This window comes from Bos indicus x Bos taurus, chromosome 10, assembly GCF_003369695.1.
Source record: "Bos indicus x Bos taurus breed Angus x Brahman F1 hybrid chromosome 10, Bos_hybrid_MaternalHap_v2.0, whole genome shotgun sequence".
Lineage (NCBI taxonomy): Eukaryota > Metazoa > Chordata > Mammalia > Artiodactyla > Bovidae > Bos > Bos indicus x Bos taurus.
This window is the reverse complement of record NC_040085.1, coordinates 64185218-64203593: the sequence shown is the minus strand read 5'-3', so window position 1 is coordinate 64203593 and position 18376 is coordinate 64185218. Positions and strand designations below refer to the sequence as shown.

General features: G+C 42.2%; 1 protein-coding gene across 1 annotated transcript in view; it reads left to right on the top strand.

The window, feature by feature from the left end:
• The window catches only part of ARMH4 (armadillo-like helical domain containing 4), a 147945-nt gene that overhangs the window by 86231 nt on the left and 43338 nt on the right, over window positions 1-18376 (top strand). The gene's annotated exons all lie outside the window — the stretch shown is intronic.

Sequence of the window (18376 nt, the reverse complement as noted above, 5' to 3'; positions counted from 1 at the left end):
GTGTAAGAGGGTTCCCTTTTCTCCACACCCTCTCCAGCATTTATTGCTTGTAGACTTTTGGATCGCAGCCATTCTGACTGGTGTGAAATGGTATCTCATAGTGGTTTTAATTTGCATTTCTCTGATAATGAGTGATGTTGAGCATCTTTTCATGTGTTTGTTAGCCATCTGTATGTCTTCTTTGGAGGAATGTCTATTTAGATCTTTGGCCCATTTTTTGATTGGCTCATTTATTTTTCTGGAGTTGAGCTGTAGGAGTTGCTTGTATATTTTTGAGATTAGTTGTTTGTCCGTTGCTTCATTTGCTATTATTTTCTCCCATTCTGAAGGCTGCCTTCTCACCTTGCTAATAGTTTCCTATTGGTTTTATATTCTGTGTTTGAGGTGCGCACACCTGGGCACATGATAGTATTCCAGAGAGGAGATGATCCATGCTGGGTGGGATGGGAGACTGATGGCAGTGCCTGGAAGAAGTGTGCGCTGGCAGTCAGGAGACTTGGGTCCCTGCCCTGCAGGAGGATGTCCTCGTGAGTTATCCCCTCAATTATTTCATTTTAAGCAAAAGCTTGAATTAAGGTAAATTTGAGAGTTCTCTGCAGTCTTAAAGTCTGCATTCCTCTGCGCATGTACTGTACTTCTTGCTTTATCAAGGTCAATGCAAGTATGATAGAACCTCCTCAGTGATTCAATTTGGAGGTTTAAGAGAGAACACTTCCTTAAATTTGTATGGCCCTCTTATAGTTTACTAAATGTTTTAAAATATGTCATCCTAACAATGAGATAAACAGAATCATTGATATCCCTACTTTACTGCTAAGAAAACTGAGGCTCAAGTAGTTCATTACTTGAGAGCTAGTTGGCAGAGAAGCTAGATGTGGGGTTTCACGGTTACTTTTTCCATCTCTGAAGTCCTTTGCCTTCCATCTGCTTAAACCAGTGAGGCAGGTTTTCCATCCCTCCAAGCATCCCAGAAAATCCCACATAGTAATTGTCACATCATCATATGTCTTCTAGGCACAAGTTGAGGAAAAAAAGTCTTTACTTAAAGGTAGATTGCAGCTTTAGAAAGGTGATTTTTTTCTGGTTAAGTCAATAAGTTCATCCTTTCTGAGATTAAGCTAGGAGACAAAGGAAGTAAGAGTGGGTTGCTTGCTAGGATAATACTTGCTCTAGAGCTCAAAGGCATGAATGAGCACATACCAGAGTGGGCATCAGAGGACAGAATGACCTGATGAGCGGACAGTAGCTTGGGGTGGGTGATGTTTGACTTTTTACTTTTTCAGACAATAAACATAGTCCTAAGATTTGGAATTTTATAAGTATATGAGTGTATAACTTGGGATATGTTTGGCTGTAATCACAAGCAGTGCTGCCTCTAGTATCTTTTCTGCTTTATATAGCATAAGCTGCAGTTGGCTTCAGGGATGAGCTAACAGAGTGACTTCTTAAGTGAACAAGAGGCACTAGAAAAATAACAGGGTTTTATTCATTTTTACAAAATGGCATGAAGATGTTTCCTTATACTATTCTAGGTTTCCTCAATTTTTCTTGTCACCATTCATTTAGTTTGGAGTTGCCACATTTTTATGGGCTAAATTCTCAAAAAGATGGGAATTCTTGAAGACAAATATAGACGTAGAGGTGGTATTCAAATAAAGAGGAGCTAAGTTATTGATTCATTTCTTCTAGCGAGGCATCTGTGTGACAATCATCCCCTTCCTCATTCAGGAGCCAGGAGTCGCTATTGAGGGCTCTGTCTCTGCCTTGCTGTGGGATATATGAGTGGAATATACACTCGAGTCTTCTATCTGTAAAATGGAGATAACATTCTGTAAGAATCATTATGTGGGACGACAGGGTGACACCTGAGCGAGTGCCCTGAGGTCTGGTCTCAGGCACCACTTGTAATCAGCAAGTGAAAAAGATGGCTCTTCCTCCAACTCATCAGTAGATGTCGCTGCAGTCAACTAAAACGGCAGAAAAACACTGGTCAAAAGGATTCTGCTGGTGGAAAAATACAGGAGTACTACTAGTAGCTATTAATAAAATTAAGTGTGCATCTAGCTTTCTTCTCCAGCTCAGACTCAAATCCTTTACAATATATTACTCTTTATTATTTTTAATAATATATCCAAATATGGGCAAATCTTTTTGGACAAAAAGTATATTCAGCAAACCATTCCATCCATCTTTCTTTTCATTTACCAGTTCATTCACTTGAGAAATACTAGGTGCCTGTGGTGTGTGAGGTACTTGTCAGGCTCTGGGCTCACCACGATGAGCAGTACAGACAGTCTGGCTTTATGGAGCTTCCTGTTGGGTGGGAAAGACAGGCAGTTAAAGAAGCAATACAAAAAAAAAAAACACCAAGAAGTAATTATGGTACAGAAAGATTAGTGTAATCACATGGCAACTACTAGATGAAAAGAAAACAACCAGGGGACCTGCCTGAGTGGTGGAGTCAGGGATGGTCTCTGGAATTAAATGGTGTTTCAGAAGGTGCCCATATTATACATCAAAGTACAAACTAGAAAGCCAGAACTTGGATTCCTTCACTCTGTTTAAGAGTCTTACGGGTTCTTGCTGTGATTATTTACCTCCTTTGTTATTAGCACCATCTGAAATACTGGATTGGCCAAAACGTTTGTTTGGGTTTTTCTGTAACAGATATGGAAAAACCCGAATGAACTTTTTGGCAAACCAATACTTAGAAAAATGTCTTCCTTCCTGATTTTATGGTACATAGAAAACTAAGATCATGGCATCTGGTCCCATCACTTTATGGCAAATAGATGGGGAAACAGTGGAAACAGTGGCTGACTTCATTTTTTGGGGCTCCAAAATCACTGCAGATGGTGACTGCAGCCATGAAATTAAAAGGCGCTTACTCCTTGAAAGGAAAATTATGACCAACCTAGACAGCATATTAAAAAGCAGAGACATTATTTTGTCAACAAAGGTCCGTCTAGTCAAAGCTATGGTTTTTCCAAGTCATGTATGGTGTGAGAGTTGGATTATAAAGAAAGCTGTGCACCGAAGAATTGATGCTTTTGAACTGTGGTGTTGGAGAAGACTCTTGAAAGTCCCTTGGACTGCAAGGAGATCCAACCAGTCCATCTGAAAGGAGATCAGTCCTGAGTATTCATTGGAAGGACTGATGTTGAAGCTGAAGCTCCAATACTTTGGCCACCTGATGTGAAGAGCTGACTCATTGGAAAAGACCCTGATGCTGGGAAAGATTGAAGGCAGGAGGAGAAGGGGATGACAGAGGATGAGATGGTTGGATGGCATCACTGACTCAATGGACATGAGTTTGGGTAAACTCTGGGAGTTGGTGATGGACAGGGAGGCCTGGTGTGCTGTGATTCATGGGGTTGCAAAGAGTTGGACATGACTAAATGAACTGAAGATCACTTGACAGATCTAAAACATTATTAGTTTATTTATTTATGTCATTGCCTCTCCCTTGAGATGTTGAAAACATAGTGCCTTTTATATGTCAAATTCTGTGATAAATACTTTTGATTGTTTTCTTGGTGTGTGATGTTTGGAAGGTAAAGTTGAATGTTGAAGCTTTCTGTCTTCCCCTTGTTTCTACATTCACTTCACACTGGGGTGTATGGATTGAACGAAAAGCTTCACATTCCATCTGGGTTTGAAGTCAGCCTAAAGTACAACTGGGAGCTATACTTTGGCAACAATTATGTGACCTGGCTGGAGGGAAGCACTGGCCATGCATTAGATCTTGAACATTTTAAGCAGATAATAAAGAAAAAAATATTGGCAAGGGACATGAAGTTATTCTGTTCAATGTTTGCTGTATCTCCAGTGACTCATGAATTATATTTTGAAACCCTAAATTCAATTTATTAAGAGTCCCAGATATTGATTTTTGGATGAGTAAAAACAAGTGAGTAAATTTAAATACCTCCTTTTAAAGAGACAAAAAAAAAAAAAAAATTTATTGCAGAGACAGCAGAAATGTGTTCCAGTGAATTAGTAACAACTTTTCATGTCTTTTTTTCAGTTAAGAAATTGCAAAGCTAACTTTTTTATTTTTTTTTTAACATAACTCTGGGGTCTGCAGTCATCTGTATTTGATTCATTCAAAAAATATGTATTTGTCACATTAGTAAAGCCATGGCCTCAGGGCTGTATGAGTATATATCTATTGATCTTTCCAACTATTTTCATTGGAATAAAGAAAATAAATGTTCTAGTGTACCAGGATATAGAACAGATTGCAAGAACTGAACAAAACAGTGAAAAGACAGTACGGTGAAAGGTGGAGTTGTACACAAGTTCTTTTATTTTACTTACATGTCCCCTCTTCCATTTCCATGTTTAGGAAGTTAAAGTGTTTGATATTGTCTTAATTTGTGAAGGAAACACTGTAAAAATCATTTGTGGAGCCCTGGGGTAATTTCTTATATTGCTTTGCCTTTGCTTCTAGTGTATGATATGGTCTTGGGTAAGTCTTTTAATTGCTCTGAGCTTCAGTTTTTGAATCTATCTAAAGGTCCATCTAGTCAAGGCTATGGTTTTTCCAGTGGTCATGTATGGATGTGAGAGTTGGACTGTGAAGAAGGCTGAGTGCCGAAGAATTGATGCTTTTGAACTGTGGTGTTGGAGAAGACTCTTGAGAGTCCCTTGGACCGCAAGGAGATCCAACCAGTCCATTCTGAAGGAGATCAGCCCTGGGATTTCTTTGGAAGGAATGATACTAAAGCTGAAACTCCAGTACTTTGGCCATCTCATGCGAAGAGTTGACTCATTGGAAAAGACTCAGATGCTGGGAGGGATTGGGGGAAGGAGGAGAAGGGGACAACAGAGGATGAGATGGCTGGATGGCATCACCGAGTCGATGGATGTGAGTCTGAGTGAACTCTGGGAGTTGGTGATGGACAAGGAGGCCTGGCATGCTGCGATTCGTGGGGTCACAAAGAGTCAGACATGACTGAGCGACTGAACTGAACTGAACTGAACTGAAAGGGGCTTTGAATGAACTGAGGTCACTATGTAGAGGCCCCTATGATTTTTCTGTGTCCACACTTGCAGTGTACTGGGTCCACCTTCCTTTTTGACTCAAAAATCCAAGTCTAACCCATCCACCTGTGATCTTGATCCTATTGACTACTCGCTGCTGTTTGAGCTGATAAGAGGTACCAAGCCATTTGGAAACATTCATTGTCTAAGTTAGAAATCGAGATGTTATCTCTGATTCCTCTTTGTTTCCCTCAGTTTCCACATCCAGTTGATAGCAAAGCCCCATTAATTTTCTCCTAAGTGGCTATCGAACATATCCTTTTTTGCCATCCCACCTTTGTTAGGCTAGCATCCTCTCTTGCCCAGACTATTGAAGGAGCGTGTTTACCAGTTTCCTCCTTTGCAGTCTCTTCCACTTCCAGTCCACTTCTATGCTGTCTTCAGTGAAATCCTTCTAAAACACAAGACTGATTATGTCTGTTGGGAGCAGCAGCAACCCCACTGAACAAATATATATATTGTGAGAGAAGGTGTTAGGCCAACTTCTGAGAAACAGTCAATTTGAATAAGACAGCCTAGTCCCTCTGAAATTAAAACCTTGTGTTGACTCCTTCATTTGCCTATGAGAATGTCCAAGTCTCTTTGTTCTGGCCTTTAAGGCTCTGCACATGTGAGCCTCAGACCTCCTGTGAGCTTACCGTCTGTTGTGTTTCCTTCTGCCAGGTGGGCTTCTCCTCCCTGCCGCACTGAGTGCTTCTTAACCTGATCATGTCGTGTCCTGCCATGTGTCTAAGAGTTTGCATATCCAGGCCTCTCTGTCTGGAATTCCTTTTCTCCCTTCTCCCTCATAGATCTGTGATATGCTTAACTCATTCTGCAGCAGCTGAGGCAGATGTCATCTTATTTGGGAGAGTTCTCATAGGTTGGTTACTTCCTATACTTGCATGGCTTTTTGCTGATGGGGTTTTATTGTATTTGTTAATGTCTGTCTGCCTTACAGGATTGTGAGCTACCTGAAGGTGAGGAATCCTGCCTTAGTCATCTTTGTATTCCTAAGACCTTCCATAGTATACAGCACATTTTAGCAGCTCAATAAGTGGTGGTTTTTGTTTTAAAGTTTTTTTTTAAATGCTCAATTTTGTTTTTATTTATTTTTTTATGTGAACCATTTCTATTTATTTTTTGATGTGAACCATTTTTAAAGTCTCTATTGAATTTGTTACAATATTGTCTCTGTTCTGTGTTTTGGTTTTTTGGCCACAAGGTATGTGGGATCTTAACTCCCTGACCAGGGGTCGAACCCATACCCCCTGCATTGGAAGGTGAACTCCCAACCATTGGACCACCAGGGAGGTCCCAAAAAGTGGTTGTTGACTGACTGAGATAAATGAATGAATGTATGTGTATACATGCTTGGATGGAAGTGGTAACTGCAGTATTTCTCATCTCAGTGGAAATGTCAGTAACTATGGAAAGATACTTGGAAGCTGCAACTGGCTTGTTGGTCTTCTAGCGAAGGGTTTGATATCTGCAGGTAGATCCTGACCTGATAGCCAGGGACTAGATCTTTAGAGTCTCCTTAAGCTGTAAGAGTTGATAACTTTATTTTGGCTATGTGACTTCAAATCCAAGAGCTAGAACACTTGTCTGTAACACTTTTACCTGCTGGCTGAGTAACAAGGGTAGTTTGCCAAACACAGCTTGTCATTGTCTCTTTTTTTGGTTCTCTGAAATCTGCTTCTGTTGTCCATCAATGACAAATCATTAGGCTCATTCCCAAACAAATTGGTTGTCAAGTAGGCATCATTAAGACGGATGAAATGTCTTAGTTTCAGCTGAGCAAGGCAAATACGATGCTGTCTAATCATGACAGGCCTGGTGATGTGATGTTCCGAGAAGTGAGGAACATCTTTCAGGTCTACAGCATACCTCAGTGTAGGTAATTACCCTAGTCAGTAAGCAGTGATCAATAGGAAAAGCTTAAGGTGGAGACATTAATCCATCTTTTAATGCACAAACAGCAGCAGCTAAAGGTTTTCTTGCAGGGGAAGGAATGAACAGATAGTTTACCATGTCATTTCCAAATGTGGCAAGTTGATTTTTATAATCAATTTGTAGACATATCCATTTTCAGCGATGTGAATAATAAAAAGAACTAAAAGCTTTTGCAAGATCTTCTCTCAGTATCTGCTTGTCTCACATCCTTGCTTCCTTTTAGTCCTCTAGCCCCTATGTCACATCCATTATCATCCTGAAAAGAAAAATCATTCAGACCACTTAAATGATGTTTCAATGACACACAATCCATTAGAATTCAGAAAAAGCCAGCACTTTCCAAAGAGAAACTCTATTTCACTTATCCTTTCTCTCGTTTCTTTACTTGAGGTGAAATTTCAGCTTCTATTGGGATTTCTTATTTTACACATTTTTATGAGATCATTATATTTTCCGATAATGACCTGACCCCTTCTAAAACCACCTGCTTAGTTGGCTAAAAGGAGCAACATAGGGGTTAATAGAAGTCTATTTCATCCATTTTTGTTTGTTTACTGTGAAGCAGTATATGCTCAAAGCAAAAATTTTGGGCAAAATATATAATCCTGGCGTTATGCCCAGAAACAGCTGGGCAGGCTTCTAGCTCTGTCCACCACCACAAAAAACCTTTCTTCAGAGAAGGCCACAAAATAATTAGAGGCCAGAGAATGGGGCACACATTTTTGCTACCATTTCCTCTGGGTTGCCAGTCAGGCTGTGCTGACTCCTTACATGAGTGATGAGAAATCCCTCTTTCTTGGTCTCCTCCCCCTTCCCCTTTGTCATTCTTCCATTGGTGTTCTAGCTGTACCCTGTGGTTGTGGCTGGAAGCTCCATTGTCAGAGATTTTTCATATTTACAACTGTCTTCCTGGTGTCTAGAATATTGCCTACCACATAATAGACCTGCCATAAAGTTTTGTCGACTAAATGAAGTTTTCAGAGGGTAATACTGACCTAGACAAACCAGCCTCTTTGTTACCATCACTTTCCCCTCACAATGCATTACCTTGGTGCCTGAGGCTAGAAGGCCCTCTTCCTACCAGGGGGAGATGGGATGGTACAGAGAAGATGAAAGGAAACCCGATCTGGCCACATTTCAGAAGTTGGGAAAAACTCACCCACAGTCTGTCTACTCAAAGGAGTTAAAATGACCTATTGCCTTCCAGTCTTTCTATGTATTTCTCCATAGTTGACATTATAGTTCCCAGGTGGCTCAGTGGTTAAGAGTCCACCTGCCAAGCAGGAGACACAGGTTCAATCCCTGGGTCGGGACGATCCCCTAGAGAAGGAAATGGCAACCCACTCCAGTATTCTTGCCTGGGAAATCCCATGGACAGAGGAGCCTCACTGACCATAGTCCATGGGGGTCACAAAAGAATCTGACACAACATAGTGACTAAACAACAGCAACACATTTATTTATTTGTGATAGTATTTTCCTTTGATTCTAATACCAATAATTTTTGCATTTTAATGCTTCTAAAATCATGAATAAATCTTAAAGTCAATGTATATTTTTATTGTCGATGGTAAATCTTATCATCAATGATCTTTTAGAATCCATTTGTATATTATTCAGAATTAATATAGAGTACAGCTGCTTTTGATTTTTCCCTCATGGAAAAGTAACCAGACTGACCTGAGAAAAAAGTATTTCTCTGACCTTTCAAAGCCTCCTTGGTCCCTAACTTCTCCCTGTTTGCATGCATGTTAAGTCACTTCAGTCACGTCTGACTCTTTGCGACCCTATGAATGGCAGTCTGTCAGGCTCCTCTGTCCATGGGATTCTCCAGGCAAGAATAGTGGAGTAGGTTGACATGCCCTCCTCCAGGGGATCTTCCTGACCCAGGGATTTAACCTGTGTCTCTTAGGTCTCCTGCTTTAGCAGGTGGGTTCTTTACCACTAGCGCCACTTGGGAAGCCCTCTCCTTGTTTACTATTTTCTTCAAGCATACTTTATTTTATTGTGGTAAACTTCATATACATAAAATAACCATTGACCATTTTATTTTTTAATTATTTCCTTATGGCTGTGTCATATCTCAGTTTCGGCATGTGGAATCTTCATTGCATCTCTTGGGATCTTCACTGCGATCACCACTTCACCACTGTGTGGGCTTCTCGCTAGCTGTGGAGTGTGGGACTCAGTAGTTATGATGTGCAGGCTTAATTGTCCTACAGCATGTGGGATCTTAGTTCCCCACCCAGGGATTGAACCCAAGTCTTTTGCATTGGAAGGCGGATTCTTAACCACTGAACCATTAGGGAAGTCCCTCACAACCACTTTAAAGTGACATTTAATACATTCACAGTATTGTGCAACAATAACCTCTATCTAGTTTCAAGACAGTTTAATCACCCCAAAGAAGAACCATTAAGCAGTCATTCCTCATTCCTCTTTCCCTTAGCCCTAGAAACAGCTAGATTGCTTCCTGTCTCTGTGGATTGATCTATTTTAGATTCAGCGATTAGTCCCGAAGGTAACTCTGAAAAACAGGCCTTCTCACTTGACTTGTGAAGGCAAAGAATGCACAAGCATGGCTGTGGTATTTTATTACATGTTTATACATGCTAATACACCAGTATCAGGATTGACTACTAAACATATATGCTGTTGGCAATTGTAGAATCATCCTGGGAGTGTTTAAAATTTAGTGGTCTTTTTATGCGAAGCAAATGAAAAGCAAAACTACCGATGTGGTGGGAAAGCTTGTGGAGATGAAGTAATATGAAGAGCAAGGCATATCTTGGGTCTTCTGCTTCAGAATTTTAGCTTTAAGGTATCAGCTGAAGCTGTGGTCTTATCTCAAGGCCCAACGGGAGAAGACCTGCCTCCAGAATCACATGGTTGTTGGCAGAATTCAATTTCTTGTGAGTGGTATGACCGAGGGATTCAACAGTGTTGACTGTGGGCCTGGGGAGACCCTCTGTTCCTTGCCACGTGGGTCTCACCATGCCTCACAGTGTAGCCACTTGCTCTGTTGAAGCCAGCAAGAGGGAAGGTCTGTGGGCAAGACATACATGACAGTTTTATGTAACATAGTCACAGACGTGACATCCCATCACCATTGCCATATTTTGTTGTTAGAATCAAATCACAGGTCTGCTTATGCTCAAGATGAGTATCAGGACTCTTAAGGACTTGAGTATTAGGAAATGGGGATAACACAGAGCCATATTGCTTTATAAATGGGTCATCTACCCTCTCAGATCTGTCTGCAGAGCTGGCTCATTTCTATCCTGCATTGAAGAGTAAATTAGGGAAAGAAACAGGCTCATTCTGAAGGACAGTGGGGGCATGAGGAAAAATTCTGTGGAGAGTTTGCTGAATACCTTCAGTGCTGCCTAGAAACCACAGTGACTCACCATTTGGTTTGTTATCTCAAGGGAAACTGGGGAAAAATGATGGTCTTTGAGGAAGATAATAAATGATGATGCTTCTAGTGAGCCCAGCCTAAATGCCCGATTGGAAGTGTCTCCTGGAGCCTTGAGGGAACAGAGTGGCCGCAATCACACCATCAGGCAATGCAGATAGAGCCTCTTAAATCAACGGCATTGTTTGTTAAGAGTTCATCCTCCAAGGTCCAGTGTCAGCCAGACTTAGTCTGAAGAAATTCCTGAACCTTTGAGGGGTTCTGCTTCATACACAGAGTAAACTATACTCTGGCTAGCAATATAATCTTTGTGAAACGTTTTTTAAATAATTATTTTTCATTGGAGGATAATTGCTTGACAATGTTTTGTCAGTTTCCTCTGTACAATGATGTGAATCGGCTCTTAGTTTACATATATCTTTTCTCTCTTGAGTCTCCCCCGCCCTGTCCCAGCCCTCTAGGTTGTCACAGAGCATAGAGCTGCTTCCTACGAGCTATCTGTTTTACACATGGTAGTGTATATATCGGAGAAGGCAATGGCACCCCACTCCAGTACTCTTACCTGGAAAATCCCATGGACGGAGGAGCCTGGTGGGCTGCAGTCCATGGGGTCACTAGGAGTCGGACACGACTGAGCGACTTCACTTTCACTTTTCACTTTCATGCATTGGAGAAGGAAATGGCAACCCACTCCAGTGTTCTTGCCTGGAGAATCCCAGGGACGGGAGCCTGGTGGGCTGCCGTCTGTGGGGTTGCACAGAGTTGGACACGACTGATGCAACTTAGCAGCAGCAGCAGTGTATAAATGTCAGTGCTACCCTTTTTATTCTTCCTACTCTCTCCCTCCCTTGTGAAACAGTTTTTGATCCTAAATGACATGACCTTGCTTGATCAACAATATCATGTGTCTGATTTTGCTCTGAATTGTTCCCGAATCTTTCAAAATTAATGAAACCTAGCGCAGTATCACATCCATGCAGGCAAAAGAATATTTTACATACTCTGGTGGTGAGCATAGGAAAGGAGTCCCTCAAAAAGCTTTGAGTAGTGATTGGTATTATTGGAATAAATTGTAGCTTTTGAGTTGCTTATTGCAATAGAACAACATCCATTTGTATAAATAGTTGTGAGTCTGCTTTAAGAGCATGCTTGCCCTTTGATAATGTTGATGTCTCCTGCCTCAGTCGGGAGTTGTCATTCTTTGCTCCCAATAGTGTAGTGAATGCAGTGGTTGTGAATTTAAATGGCAAAGATAGAATCAGAAGTGTCTCACGGTGCTACTTTGACAGCTACTACCTGCACATTCTTTGTGAAAGTGAAGTGAAAGTCACTCAGTCATGTCCTACTCTTTGTGACACCATGGACTGTCCACAGAATTCTCCAGGCCAGAATACTGGAGTGGGTAGCCTTTCCCTCCTCCAGGGGATCTCCCCAACCCAGGAATTGTACCGGGGTCTTCTTTATTGCGGGCGGATTCTTTACCAACTGAGCTATCAGGGAAGCCCTTCTTTGTAGGTGTTTTTAATTAGAGTTTTGCTAAATTTCTGTGCTTAGGATATTATGCTAAACCAGTCATGAAGGAGTGAATAATGATTAAACAAACGTTTTGGGAAAAGTTAATGAATGCATAAATACTATCAATGGCAAGTTCTTTATCGGATAACTAATCCTGTGTTGGAATTGTTTAGGGTAACATTTTAATGCCAATATTTTGAGTACTGAACCAACCTACCACTGCTATTTTAAGTAGAGCAAATCTTTGGCTAAAAGTGTATGGGTTATCTAGACTGACCAGTTACTCCCAGATTGACTTCCTTTTGCTAACCTAACTATTTCCAGGCTAATTCCTTGGATTCCTGCTTCTATTCGGTATAAACTGAGGGATTATGCACTTCAAAAAAAAAAAAAAAATCTCCTAAGAAAAATGTTGGTTAAAAACCGACCAAATTCCAGGCAGGTGGAAAGTTTCTGTTTGTTAGTTTTAGTGTTTGTACAACTGCTTGTCTCTGTCGCAGTCTGTGTGATTGAGAGTTAACCGTGCAGCTTGACATGGCATCGATTCTGCTTTCTTATTGATCAGGGGAGATATGAGCTGGGGAAGTTGTGATAGATGAATTGTGCCAGAATGTTCCTGGCAAAAGCTGTGAGTCTGTGTCCTTCTCCAGCTCATTAAATTAAAGCAGAATACTAAAAATGATACGCCAGGCATGGGAAGCCTTTCTTCGGATACAGATAATCAGATTTTCTGCTCATTTGGAAAGAACCATGACCTACCTACTGATCTTTAATAAAATGTTATTTTAAAAGAGCACATAGATCATCTTTCCCATCTTCATCTTTAAAAATCCTCCCCTCGCACCCCTGGCCCTTATTTTGGGTTGAATTGTATCCTCCCCCTCTAAAAAAAGATATATTGAAGTCCTAACCCCCAAAACCTGGGGATATGACCTTATTTGGAAATAGGGTCTCCATAGATTTATTTTATTTATTTATTATTTTTGGTTGTGCTGGGTCTTTGTCGCTGTGCCCAGGGTTTCTCTAGTTGTGATGAGTAGGAGCTGCTCTGTAGTTGCAGTGCATGGGCTTCACTTTGTGGTGGCTTCTCTTGTTGCAGAGCACAGGCTCTAGGAGTGTAGGTTTGGGCACATGGGCTTAGTTGCCCTGTGGCATGTGGAATCTTCCTGGACAAGGGATTGAACCTGTGTACCCTGCTTTGGCAGGCAGATTCTAAACCAATGGAACACCAAGGAAGTCCTGCATCATTGTAGATTTCGTCAAGTTGAGTTCATTGGGATGGATCATAATCTAGTGTGACTGATGTCCCTGTAAGAAGAGGGAAGTTTGGGCACAGACACAGCCACCCAAGGATGCTGTGTGGAGACTCAGAGTCACAGAGGGAAGGAACCACACTAAGACTGAGGCAGAGATTGGAGTGATGCTGCCACAAGGCAAGGGATACCCAGGGCTACTAGAAACTGGAAGAGGCAAGGGAGGAAGGAACCTCCTCTAGGAGCTCTGGAGGGAATATCAATATCTTGATTTTGGATTTAAGCCTCCACGACGAAGAAAATAAATTTCTGTTGTGTTAAGCTTGGGCTTCCCAGGTGGCGCTAGTGGTAAAGAACCTACCTTCTAATGCAGGAGACACAGGTTTGATCCCTGGATAGGGAAGATCCCCTGGAGGAGGGCATAGCAACCCACTCCAGTACTCTTGCCTGGAGAATCCCATGGACAGAGGAGCCTGGCAGGCTACAGTCCATAGGGTCACAAAGAGTTGGACACAACTGAAGTGACTTAGCATGCACACATGCAAGTTAAGCTTACTGTTAGTGTGTTTGCAGTGCCTTGTTGTGGCAGCCCTGGGAACTGAACACATTCTCCCCTGAGCTTTCCCTTTCTTTCCCTCCTTCCCTTCATAACCCAGTTGCAAGTTGGCCAGATTGTACTACCTTCCCTCCTCTCCCACTCACAACTGTTCTTGCTGAGGTCTTCAGGAACCTCCAAGGAGGAACTAAGTCTGCAGACACTGGAGCCCACTTGCCTGGGTTCAAGCCCAGACTCCATTCCCTTCCAAGCTGCATGAACTCAGGCAAATTATTTAAACTTTCTGTGTCTTAGTTTGTGTTTATCAATAAAATGAGCTGATCCTGGGGGGCTGTTGTAAAACATAGAAGAGTTAATAGAGCCAAAGCATTTGGCATAGTTCCTAGCACGTAACTGTTACCTAAAGTCCGTTTATTTCCATTAATACGATTTGCCACCTCTTTCCTCCTTTTTCAGGTCTTACTTTGCCGTTCTGCAGCATTGGGCTCTACTGGCCTCTTTCTCCTCCTGACTTGGCATTCCACTGCTTTGTGGTCATGCTCTCTCTGCCTGAGCTTCTCCTGGGAAGGCATTATAGCTGTGGATAGAATCCACTGGTTGAAATCTAACAGATCTGGGCTCTGTGCTCAGCTTTGTACTTTTTCAAGTCACTGACTTTGGACAAGTTAATCTTTCTGAGACCCAGTGTTTTGTTTTTTTTTTTTTAATAAAATGGTGCTTATTGGGTGATTGTAAGGAGTAAATATAATGTAATTATAATGAGATAATATAAGCAGAAGGCCCAGAGTAAGCTGGATTCTTATGACTTTCACATCTACCTTTGGCTCATCCTCCAGTCCCTTAGTTGAGAGCTGCCACGTGAGGCCCTGCTTTTGGGGTCCTCTGAGTAGAATGCAGCAGCCCTGCTGCCCACCACCCTCCCAACTTTTGGTGTAGAGATAGATCTATGGAGTATTTTTAAGGAACTGGGAAAAGTCCTACCAAATTTAATCTGGTCATATTTGATATTTAAATCTCACTAGCCTCTATATTCCAGAGAAGGCAATGGCACCCACTCCAGTACTCTTGCCTGGAAAATCCCATGGACGGGGAGCCTTGTAGGCTGCAGTCCATGGGGTCGCTAAGAGTCAGACACGACTGAGGGACTTCACTTTCACTTTTTAACTTTCATGCATTGGAGAAGGAAATGGCAGCCCACTCCAGTGTTCTTGCCTGGAGAATCCCAGGGACGGGGGAGCCTGGTGGGCTGCCATCTGTGGGGTCGCACAGAGTTGGACACGACTGAAGCAACTTAGCAGCAGCAGCCTCTATAGTCAGTGGTTGCCAGGTTCCATGATTTTACTTTCTTCTGCATCTCTTAAAAGCATTCACTTTTTGCAGAAACTAGACTCTGGCTCTGGAGGGAACCAGACGTGATATCTGACGGAAATCAACAGTTTCAGCCCTAAGCTCAGGAATGATTGTGTCTAAGGCAGCCAGTGAGGGGGGCTGAGCAAGGGAATGGGGACTCTAGAAGCGGTTTGTGTGTGATGTTACATGGGGAAGTGGGTTACAAGTATGAGAACTGGATTCTAGGATGTAGGATGCCAGGATCAAGCTGTGGAGAAGGACCTGACATATTCCAGGCAGGACTTCAGAGCCTGTCCTGTGAGCTGGGACTCAGGAAAGGTCTCTGGTCCTAGACTGGGCAAACAGAATGGAAAATCTGGAGACTCTGGACCGAGTCAGCACAGGGCTAGGCAGTAAGGGCTGTGAGGGATGAGCTAGAGTCCTCTCTATGCCTGCCCTGGGCCAGGTTAATCATGGGAACCTCACTGGGGTGGGAGTACAACCTGGAATCTGGAATGAGAATTAATTCTTAAGCCTCACCAAACAGGGCTGAGGGGCCTAAGCATGGACTTTTGGTGCGGGCTGTCTCTGCCATCGTTGCCTTGGAAACCAAGGCTAAGGCTGCATTAGTGGTCCCAGCTGGGGAGGCCCAGAGAAGGAGAACCAGGGAAAATAAAGCTAACAGATGGATGTCCATTATGGCTTGTGACCATTGGAAAAACACACAGAGGAGGTTTGGGAATACAGGAACTCTGAAACATCTTCACTTTGTACATTTGCTGAACATGCTCTGTGAAAAGCCCCTTGCCAGCCCCCAAAGCCCTTGAGATACCTTTCTTCATTGCTCTGAAGAGCAGTCACCTTTTTCTGCTGGAAAGGTATTTTGACAATGATATTCTGACTCAGAAATGCTCCTTGCAGCTGCCTTATTTTCATATGTCTTTTTAAAATCTCTTTTTATTGTGGTAAAAGTCACATAATAAAAAACATACTATTTTAACCATATTTAACTACTGTTCAGTGGCACTAAGTACATTCACATTATTGTGTAGCTCTCACCATTGTCCATCCATCTCCTGAATTTTTCATCTTCCTAAACTGAACCTCTGTCCCCATTAAAGACTAACTCCCCATTCCCCCTCACTACTCCCCACCCCAGCCCCTCCCCCACACCCCCACCGGCCCCTGGAATATACTTTTCTAACTCTGAATTTGACTATTATAGGTATAAAGTAGAATCAAACAGTATTTGCCTGCACCTACTGTATATTGGAATGCATTTTAACTTCATATATGTCCTTAACCCAAATTCACTGGATATAGTTTATAGGGATGATCTACAAGATCAGTGTTACAGTTGTCCATTTATTCCTTGTTAGCGATATTTGGATCTAAGACTCACAAAAATTGCAGTTTGTAGTGATCAAACCACAGTTTTGGAGGACTATTAGTTATTGAAAGGAAAAGATATTTTCAAAAGTTTTATACGTCTACCAGACTTTTATCAGTCTTTGCTGATGGCAGTCAATTTTTCTGTTAGAATTAGGACCAAATTGCCTTCCACGAGTTCAACAGCAAATTTGTGCAGTGGGGGTACAAAGCCAAGAACAAGCTATTCCCTATTAGTGACAAAGAGTTATGAGGAAGTAACTGCAAAGCTGACTCATTCATGCTGCTTTTACTACCCTGTTTAGGAGACTCTGGAGATGAATTATTCAGCCTTTTCAGTGTAGGCAGACGAATGAAAGAGTGAATACGATACAGCTCAGGAAAAGTGGAAGGAAAAATGAAATTGTGATTGTATTAGGTAAGATTCAAAAATGAATTCACTATTGATTAAAATGAACTGTAATCCAGTGGACTTACTATGAAGACATAGAAGGCATCTTTCCTCTCTGTAGACTGTAGGGCAGTTTTATGTTTCAGTTGGTCAGAGTCTCACTTTGTCTTCTCTATGTGGACAACACGGTTTAGACTGTAAATATCCTCCTGACAGATCCTGTTACTTAGGTTTTCAATTGCTTGAAATCTGGAGCTGTGGTCACAAGAGAGTTCTCCAGTCTGTTCATAAATAACCAGAGAACTCACGTATAATGCAGCATTCAGGGTTTTATATTCTGCACACATCGAAGGATGCTAGCTTTGGAAAGATCAAGAGAGTGTCAGATTTTTCCTGTGCATTAATAGCTCTGGTTCTGGTCAAAGTCCATAGATTCCGGTTGGTCGTTAATTCCCAATAAATGCATAATGCAGAGAGAGTTATTGCTTCAAAGGGTTTTCAGTAGCATATTTTTGGTGAGTGATGTGGTGTGAATTGTTTTTTACAGGGTACTTTAGAGATGATTAGTGTTCTAAACATTAGTTGAGTCATTTCCAACAGACCATTTGGAACCCTTTCTGCAGGCAGCAGCTGAAGAGACATTTTGAATCTCCCTTCCCCAGTCCTTGGGAAGGCGTACTTAATGTAAAAGACTGGCTGTAAATGTTGACTTTAAAATTCGAGCTCTCCCTGTGATGAGATTGAGCATCCTTGCCATGGCACTCCTGAAATCTTGCCCCCCTTTCTACAGTGACCTCACTGTCTAATGTAGGACAAAGTGTTTGGCAAAGTGGCCTAGTGTCATTCATCGAGTCCATCAAGAGCATGACCTCCCAGATTTATATGTACCGTGGGAAACATGAAACACCAGAAAAGCCATTTAAATATTTTATACAGCCTTCTCCTGTTCCTGAAGACTCTCAGCTTTAACCTGTGCTAATGCAGCTCTCTCATGTTGATCATTTATACCCCACAAAACCTGCTCTTTGTGTCTCTAGGATGGTTACATCAGATCAAATCAGATCAGATCAGTCGCTCAGTCGTGTCCGACTCTGTGACCTCATGAACCGCAGCACGCCAGGCCTCCCTGTCCATCACCAACTCCCGGAGTTCACTCAGACTCATGTCCATCGAGTCAGTGATGCCATCCAGCCACCTCATCCTCTGTCGTCCCCTTCTCCTCTTGCCCCCAATCCCTCCCAGCATCAGAGTCTTTTCCAATGAGTCAACTCTTCGCATGAGGTGGCCAAAGTACTAGAGTTTCAGCTTTAGCATCATTCCTTCCAAAGAACACCCAGGACTGATCTCCTTCAGAATGGACTGGTTGGATCTCCTTGCAGTCCAAGGGACTCTCAAGAGTCTTCTCCAACACCACAGTTCAAAAGCATCAATTCTTCGGCACTCAGCCTTCTTCACAGTCCAACTCTCACATCCATACATGACCACAGGAAAAACCATAGCCTTGACTAGATGGACCTTTGTTGGCAAAGTAATGTCTCTGCTTTTGA